Raw genomic sequence first — 10,048 nt, 5'->3', positions numbered from 1 at the left:
TTATGCTTTTAGAGTGTTTGGGTTTCTTTTGTTTATATGATGAATGTATTCATTACCATTAAAAATATCTGTTTCTATATTAGGCATTCAGTACTGAAAGACTAACCTACTTGCCCCTTTTGGCACATAGGCATGGCAGTCTCAAAAATGAGCCAGGACATGAGAATTGAGTTGGCTCACCCCAAAAAGCACAGTCATCGCAAAAACAGCTTCATCTTTGGCAAGGAAGTGACTAGTTCCTTGTGAACGGAGAACTTTTTGATAAAGTTATATCTTTCCTTTCTCCCACACCCTAGTCTACTAGAAAGCAATCTTCCTTAAACATAGTGGTCGCTCAATTAATTTAATTGCTAACATTATCTTCAGGGATTTGATTTGGCTTTTTTAAAATCTCTTTGTCAAATCAAATATAATGAGGTTTCCGGTTGTAAAAGCGTGTGCTTGACACAGGATAAAAGAAAATCTCAAGAGATGGAGAAAATAGCATAAAAAGGTAAATTAAACAAGTTGGCATTTGTTAATGCCAAGTGAAGGAACAGGTATGTGCTACAAGAGTTCAAAGACAGGATTGCTCAGTGAATACCCAGGCGGTTCACAAAGGCCTCAGAGGCGTTTAGATATATCTTGTGCCTTGAAGGATGGTAAGACTTAAGACAGAGAATATTCCAGGCACAAGAAAAATATTCTCCAGAAAGTCCAGAAGTGAAAATGTTGTTTTGTTTCTGGGGTTTTTTTTTTTGACGTGCCTCGAAGCACGTGGGATCTCAGTTCCCCGACCTTGGATCGAACCTGCGCCCCCTGCAGTGGAAGCATGGAGTCTTAACCACTGGACTGTCAGGGAAGTCCTCAGAAGTGAAAATGTAAAGGACCATTTGAGAAACAATAAGTTTGACTTACAACCAAGGAAAAGAAAAACCAAGAAAAAGAAAAAATTTTCAGAATTTGGAGGTTCCTTAAATGTCAAGCAAAGGAATTTGGGCTTTGGACAGGGTAGGCAGTGGACAGAGGGGAAGAATGTAAACAAGTGAGTTGCTTCAAACTGTTTTTAACTTTTTAACAGCACCACCATGACCAAATTCATGAATAGGCTGGCCAGCCTCCTCTGGACCAACTTTCCCCTTTCTCTTTGGCCCTGTGTTCTGAAAAAATCCTCCTGGCAGAATTAGTAGAGCAGAAACAAAAGGGCAGAACTGATAGGATTAGTCTTTTTCTTCTAATGGAACCAAAAAAGAAGGGCAGAAATGAAGTGATAGGATTTGGAGTGTTGGGGGAAGAGATGAATGAGGCAAGGATTCTATCTTTCAAGGAATTGATACTGAAAATTTACCGAGTGTACCAAGCACTCCCCAAGGCCCCTACTGGTGAACAAGATGGTCATATTACCTGCCATCATAGAACCTAGCAGGATGACTCTGAATTTCCACCCAAAGAGAATAATGATATTGCTGACCGAAAGTCTAGAGGAAATGCAGTTGAGGAGTTGTTCGAGTTTTAGATGATGTACCACAGAATGAAGAGTTCAGTGGTAGAAAATGTAGAACTGAAGCTCAGGCTGGCGACAGAGCTATCAAGGTGATGGTTGGCTCCACACTTAAGACCTGATGAGTTCCCCAAAGGAGAGAAGAGACTAGACTGGGATAAGGCAGCAGGAGAACAAACAGCAGAGAATGAGAGGAATGACCAGAAGGCCAACCAACACAGGACCATATGGTGGTGTCTCAAAACCACAGGAGCCAAATAATGGTACTGAATACTGCAGAAGTCAAAGAAAACGAAGAATGAGAAAACACACTGGATCTGCTCACTCTAAAAACAGTTCCTGTTGTTTGTGACTTTACCGTTATGAAAAGATGCAGACCAGCTGCTGCTGTTGCCCTGCATTCCACTGCTGTCCTGGAGGCTTCTCTGGGGGCATCTTCTGCTTAATATTTCGTAGCATTGTTCTTGACACCCTCCTTTGTTCTAAGAGATGGAGATACCTTGAGCATCTTTATGTTCTTGGCACTTAAACTCTGCACAGTAGACTTTTATGCTGGTCCAAGAGCCATTTCATACTTGCATTTATTAATGACAACTGACTAATCTTTAAAGAATGGTAGAAAATAAACAAGATTTATCTCAGAAACAATGTTTAGAATGCTAAAAGTTTTGCAATATTTATGAGACCATCTAAAATTACAGAATTAGTTCAAATTCCTCATGTATTTGCAGACATCTGGAGATAGTGTCATTTAAAAAGCAAAAACCCAAAAGACACAGACCTACTAGAGAATGGACTTGAGGATATGGGGAGGGGGAAGGGTAAGCTGTGACAAAGCGAGAGAGTGGCATGGACATATATACACTACCAAACGTAAAATAAATAGCTAGTGGGAAGCAGCCACATAGCACAGGGAGATCAGCTCTGTGCTTTGTGACCACCTAGAGGGGTGGGATAGGGAGGCTGGGAGGGAGGGAGACGCAAGAGGGAAGAGATATGGGAACATATGTATATGTATAACTGATTCACTTTGTTATAAAGCAGAAACTAACACACCATTGTAAAGCAATTATACTCCAATAAAGATGTAAAGTAAAAAAAAAAAAGCAAAAACCTAGCAAATGGTGGCTATAAATACAGGGTTTTTATTTCTATTTGGAGAATTAATCAACTAACTTTTTGTTTGTTTTGGCAAGATTCAAGGATGCAGAAATATTCACAAAACAATTAATATCCAATGTAACCACTGCCTATAATACACATTTGTCATTTCTGCTTTGGATAGATTTAAAAAAGGGAACATAAAAAAAGTTGAAATTCCCCTATTCTCATTCCTAATCCCATTCCCCTCCCTCTCTTGAGACAATCATAATTATCAACTTGATGTTTATCTACTGAGTCCACATTTTTATACATTGACTCTATAAACAGTAAGCACAATAGACCATATATACATACATATAAAAGGAATTGCTGGCCCATAGGGTATTAATCTTTATGGTAAGTTTCAATATCTAACAGGGAAAGCTGTCCTATCTTTTTCACTATTGTTTTGGCTCTTCTTGAATGTCACTTTTAGAATCAGTTTGTCTAATTCATAAAAAAGAATCTTACTGGGATTTTGATTCAAATTGCATTGGATTAATAGATTAAATTGACATCTTTTCAGTTTGGATTCTTCCCAAACGAGAACATATCGTATTGTTCCTTTCTTTTCAGGTCTCCCTTTTACATCCTTTAATAATGTTCTATCATTTTCTCTCTAGGTCTCTAGTACCTTTGGCTATTTTTTCTGAGGTAATTTATAATTTTTATTGCTATTATAAATTATATCTTTTTTCTGTTTTATTTCTAGTTGGTTATTTTTGACATATGGGACAATTATTGATTTTTGTATTTTGATCTTAGAGCCAGCAACACTGCTGCATTTTGTTTTATAAATATAACTAGCTTTTCAGTAGATGCTTTTGAATTTTCTATGTAAGTAATCTCATCTGTAAAAATCATCAATTTGTCTCTTCCTTTCTTATGTATATATGTGTGTGTGTATATTATATGTGTGTATATATATATATATATATATATATATATATATATGCAGTTGTTTTTTGTTTTGCCAGGCCGCATGGCTTGCAGATCTTAGTTCCCCGACCAGGGATCAAACCTGGGCCCTGGGCAGTGAAAGCACGGAGTCCTAACCCCTGGACCGCCAGGGAATTCCCTTATTTTCTTGTCTTAAAATCATTATAAAAATTATTACTTCAGGGAATAGTAGCAATGATAGTGGGCATCCTTGTCTTATGCTGGACTTCAATAAAAAATGCTTTTAAAGTTTGATGTTTGCTGTAAGTTTTAGGTAGTTGCCCTTTATTACACTATAAAACTTTCCTTCTATTCACAGGTCTTTTAATTTTTAAAATATATGAATAAGTGTTCAATTTTATCAAATACTTCTTTATGCATCTGGAGATGATCAAGTGTTTTTCTCCTTAATCTGTTAATATGGTAAGATTATAGTGATAGATCTGATAATATTGAATCATGCTTGTATTTACTCAGATAAACTCTACTTAGTTAATACTTAGGGCTTTTTCTCTCTTTTTTAAAGACACTGATGAATTAAATTTGTAACAAGAATTGTGCAACAGGATAATATGGAGCATAACTGATATCCTGTCCTCAGAGGTTACCAGAGGCTACAGTCCTTAGAGGATTTCAGTGGGGATATTGTCCTGTTGAGAATAGTTACTCAGTTCTCCAAGACTAAGTTCAAATTAGGCCCAGTTCTTGACTTGAGACTCTGGTTCCCACAGGGGCAATACAGGTTCAGCCAGTTTGATAACTTTTACCATTGAGGGTTTAAAGGGAGGACCATGAAAAAATAGGTCACCTTGTGGAGGAACAGAGAGTTTATAACATCCCATACCCCCAACTAAATCTGAAAGTTGTGATCATATCTTGCCTGGAAGTTGATGAACCACTCAACTGGCAGAAGAGACATAGTGAGTTTGAGTAGCATCCTCTGCCTTGATGTGGAAAGTTTGCAGGAGTTTCTCACAGGTCAGTGGTCCCTAAGAAGATGGCAGAGGTGTTAGGAGTTTTACTGGTAGCCCCTTAGATGGACACAGCCTTGTAATAGAACCCAGGCAGCAAAAGACTGTAGGATATGTATGGTGGAATGTGCTCAGTTGGGGCAAAAGAAATTGAACTTCGTTCAGATCCCCCCGTCCAACTTCCTGCCGGGACAAAGCCATAGGACCCCTTTGGAGAACTAGCTTTTGGACACCTGCCACATGGAGGGAACTGATGTGATGCCAACTGGTATTAAACAGGAATCCAGGACAACCAACAGAAAGGGGATAGAAATGTCTCCATCATTTAGCTGGGATTGTTCATATAAAGGAACCATGATTATGTACAACTCATATAAGGGAAACAAACTTCAAGGGCAGTCATTTTCCCCTCCTTCCACCTTCCCAACCCAATACCAAAGGAGTAATGTAGTGGTTCTCTATTGCTGTGTAACAAATCACCACAAACAGAGTGGCTTAAAGTAACACAAATGTATTAGCTCTCAGATCTAGGTATCAGAAGTCCAAGTGAACTCAGCTGGGTTTCTGTGCTCCAGGTCTCACAAAGTCGAACTCAAGATTGGCCAGCTTGAGCTCTCATCTGGAGGCTCTAGAAAAGAACCTGCTTTCTAGTTCATTCAGATTTGGGCCCATATTCAGATTGTGTTGATTATAGAACCGCGGCCCCCTTTTCCTTGCTGATAGTCAGTGGGGGCCACTCTTGCTTCCTGAAGGCTGCCTGCATTCCTTGACACATGGCTCCCTTCATCTTAAAGGCGGCAACAGTATTTTGAGTCGCCCTTAGATGCATATCTCATTTTATTGTGCTTTGCTTTATTGCATTTCACAGATGTTGCCTTTTTTTTGGTTACAAATCAAAGGTTTGTGGCAATCCTGCATTGAGCAAGTCTATCAGCACCATTTTCCCCACAGCATTTGCTCACTTCATGTCTGGGTGTCATGTTTTGGTAATTCTGGCACTATTTCAAACTTTTTCATTATTATTATATATGTTATGGTGACCTGTGATCAGTAATCTTTGATGTTAATATTGTCATTGTTTTGGGGCGCCACGAACCACACCCATATAAGAAGGCAAACTTAATCGATAAATGTTGTGTGTGTTTTGACTTCTCCACCAACCAGCCATCCTCCTTTCTCTCTCCCTCTCCTTGGGCCTCCCTATTTCCTGGGACACAACAGTATTGTAATTAGGGCAATTAATAACCCTACGATGGCCTCTTAGTGTTCAAATGAAACGAAGAGTCACACGTCTCTCACTTTAAATCAAATGCTAAGATTAAGATTAGTGAGGAAGGCATGTCAAAAGCCAAGACAGGCCAAAAGCTAGACCTCTTGCACCAATCAGTTAGCCACGTTGTGAATGCAAAGTAAAAGTTCTCGAAGGAAATTAAAAGTGCTACTCCAGTGAACACACAAACAATAAGAAAGCAAAACAGCCTTATTGCTGATATGGAGAAAGTTGTAGTGGTCTAGATAGAAGATCAAACCAGGCCACAATATTCCCTTAAGCCAAAGACTAATCCAGAGCAAAGCCCTAACCCTCTTCAATTCTATGAAGGCTGAGAGAGGTAAAGAAGTTGCAGGAGAAAAGTCTGAGGCTGGCAGAGGTTGGTTCCTGAGGTTAAAGGAAAGAAGCTGTCTCCATAACATCAAAGTGCATGGTGAAGCAGCAAGTGCTCATGTAGATGCTGCAGCAAGTTATCTAGAAGATCTAACTAAGATCATTAATGAAAGTGGCTACACTAAACAACAGATTTTCAGTACAGATGAAACAGTCTTCTATTGGAAGAAGATGCCATCTAGGACTTTCATAGCTAAAGAGGAGAAGTCAATGCCTGGCTTCAGAGCTTCAAAGGACAGGCTGAATCTCTTGCTAGGAGTTAATGCAGCTGGTGACTTGAAGCCAGTGCTTATTTACCATTCTGAAAATCCTGGGGCCCTTCAGAATTTTGCTAAATCTACTCTGCCTGTGCTCTATAAATGGAACAACAGTGCCTGGATGACAGCACATTTGTTTACAACATGGTTTACTGAATATTTTAAGCCCACTGCTGAGACCTGCTGCTCAGAAAAAAAGATTCCTTTCCAAACATTATCACTCACTGACAATGCACTTCGTCACCGAAGAGCTCTGATGGAGATGTACAAGGAGATTCACGTTGTTTTCATGCCTGCTAACCCAACATCCATTCTGCAGTCCATGGATCAAGGAGTCATTTTGACTTTCAAGTCTTATTATTTAAGAACTACATTTCATAAGGCTTTAGCTGCTATAGATAGTGATTCCTCACAATGAATCTGGGCAAAGCCAATTGAAAATCTTTTGGAAAGAATTTGCCATTCTAGATGCCATTAAGAACATTCATGATTCATGAGATAAAGTCAAAATACCAAAATTAACAGGAGTTTGAAAGAAGTTGATTCCAACTCTCATGGATGACCTTGAGGGGTTCAAGACTTCAGTGGAAGAAGTAACTGCAGATGTGGTGGAAAAAGCAAGAGAACTGGAATTAGAAGTGGGAGCCCGAAGATGTGACTGCATTGCTGCAGTCTCATGCTAAAACTTGAAGAGATGAGGAGTTGCTTCTTACGGATCAACAGAGAGTGGTTTCTTGAGATGGAATGAAGATGCTGTGAAGATCATTGAAATGACAACAAAGGATTTAGAAAATGCTATCAAACAGCATTGTGTGCTGCAGAGAAATCGTTCATGAAGAGAAGAGTCACCAATGTGGTAAACCTCACTGTGGGCGTATTTTAAGAAACTGCCACAGCCATCCTAACCTTCAGCAACCTGACCCATCAGCAGCCATCAACATCGAGTCAAGACCCTCCACCAGCAAAAAGACTACAAGTCACTGAAGTCTTACATGATGGTTAGCAGTTTTTAGGAATAAAGTATTTTTTTTTGGAATAAAGTATTTTTAAATTAAGGTTTGTACATTGATTTTTAGACATAATGCTACTGCACACAATACTCTACAGTATAGTATAAACATAATGTTTATACTCAGTGGGAAACTAAAACATTTATGTGACTCATTTTAATGCAATATTCACTTTTCTGCAGTGCTCTGGAACTGAACCCACCATGTTTCCAAGGTATGCCTATACTTTGAATCTCTGACTCACCCCTCTGCTACCAGCCAGAGAAAACTCTGAGCTTACAGGCCCCTATGGGACTTCCCTGGTGGCACAGTGGTTAAGAATCTGCCTGCCAGTGCAGGGGACATGGGTTCAATCCCTGGTCCAGGAAGATACCACATGCCGCGGAGCAACTAAGCTCATGCGCCACAACTACTGAGCCTGCGCTCTAGAACCTGCGAGCCACAACTACTGAGCCCATGTGCCGCAACTACTGAAGACCGCGTGCCTAGAGCCTGTGCTCGGCAACAAGAGAAGCCACTGCAATGAGAAACCTGAGCACCACAACAAAGAGTAGCCCCCACTCACCGCAACTAGAGAAAGCCCATGCACAGCAACCCAACGCAGCCAAAAATAAAATTAAATTAAAAAAAAAAAAAAGGCTCCTATGATTAGAATTGGCCAACCCAGACAATCTCCCTTTTGCCATGCGATGTAACATAATCATGGCCCTGCTGACAACTTGATTTCAGACTTCTGGCCTCCAGAACCCTGAGACAATAAATTTCTGTTGTGCTGAGACCATCTAATTTGTGGCACTTTGCTAAGACAGCCATAGCAAACTAATATAGTTAGTTTCCGAGACTTACCACTCAGAATTATGACTACTGTATTTTGTATTGAGTGAAAAATTATGGTACAACTCAGAACTGAAAAATCTGGCTTAGGCAGAGATAAGTGTCTTTGAATGACAGGTCCACACGGACTTCAAATTAAAATCTCACGAAAGTAGTACTGCCTTGCAGGACTGTGAAGTAGTCTTTGATGGCATTAAAATCATCCTCCCAGGGCAAGTTGGGGTGGTGGTTGCCATGCTCAGTGGATGCCTTGAGTGAGTCAGAGAATTCCTGCCCTGGAGGTCAGCAGTCTCTGCTTGACTACTCGCTTTAAACTGTTGCTGGTTGCTGACGTGTTTGCTATTGTCTAGCATCTACAACTGGCTCCAGATGATTCCACTGTTGATGCTCAAAGTGGTTAAAAAGACACTGTGCCTTCTCCATGAGAGGAACTGCCTCATAGGCACATGGACCTTCAAGTTTTTCCTCATGTGGCCAAACCTAGAAGGGGAAGCCAACTTCTATTTGTCTAGCTCCTAATTCAGGTCACCTTAACACTTGTGGGCTTCTTTTTTTTTAATGCCATGATATTTTCTGTTTCTTGTGAGCCAACACTATCACTTACATAGATTATGTCAGACATTTTGGGTCAAACTGTTCCCTAGAACCCAAAATAAACAGCAGAAAGTTAAACCAAAAAAGCACGAATGACCCACCTTGCAGTATATGCTCAACCGAGGATAGCTCAGGATACTCATTGGCTGAGAGTCTTGGCAGCATAGTACACTTACTCTCATTGGCTGAAGCAAACAGGACAACTGCCTTACCAGCTCTAATTGGCTGTGACCATAGACGGCACTGAAAGGATGAGGGAAATAGATCTGTAAACAATATTGTAATGGATTATTATATAACTAATGAGGTTGAAAATTTAACTCACCCCAGCTCAGACAGGCAAATAAAAAATAACACTTTAATTTTGCCTACAATTATTTCTGAGGCTGTACTTGGAATTTAATAGGAAAATTAATTAAATGTCCAATATTATTTAAATCTGGTTATTTAAATCATTTGAACAGTGTCCAGTCTCTTTTATTTTACTATTTTTAAAGTGTATTTTATTTTAAAATTTTAAAGTATTTTAAATATTAAATATATTAAATATTTAATATTTAAATATTTAAATATTAAATATATTAAATATTTTAAAGTATTTTAAATTTATGACTTAAATTTTAAGTCATAATTATTTTTTTTTATTCTTGAAGTATAGTTGATTTACAATGTTGTGTTAGTTTCAGGTGTGCAGCAAAAGTAATTCAGTTACACATACATATATATCTTTTTTTTCATATTCTTTTCCCTTATAGGTTATTACAAAATATTGAGTATGGTTCCCTGTGCTATACAGTAGGTCCTTGTTCGTTATCTCTTTTATATATAGTAGTGTGTAATCCCAAATTCCTCATTTATCCTCCCCCATTTCCCCTTTGGTAACCGTAAGTTTGTTTTCTATGTCTGTGGGTCTATTTCTGTTTTGTATATAAGTTCATTTGTATATATATATATATTTTTTTTAGATTCCACATATAAGCGATATCATATGATATTTGTCTTTGTCTGACTTAGTTCACTTAATACGATAATCTCTAGTTCCATCCATGTTGCTGCAGTGTCCAGTCTCTTTTAAATAGAAATGTTCATAGGAGCTTGTGGTATTTAACAGTTTATCCTAAGAATTTCAATGATTAGTCATGCAATAAATAGTCTGG

Source organism: Monodon monoceros, unplaced genomic scaffold (genome assembly GCF_005190385.1).
Source record: "Monodon monoceros isolate NGI ecotype Baffin Bay Population unplaced genomic scaffold, NGI_Narwhal_1 Super_Scaffold_6, whole genome shotgun sequence".
NCBI classification, from domain to species: Eukaryota; Metazoa; Chordata; class Mammalia; order Artiodactyla; family Monodontidae; genus Monodon; species Monodon monoceros.
This window is presented reverse-complemented; position numbering follows the sequence as displayed.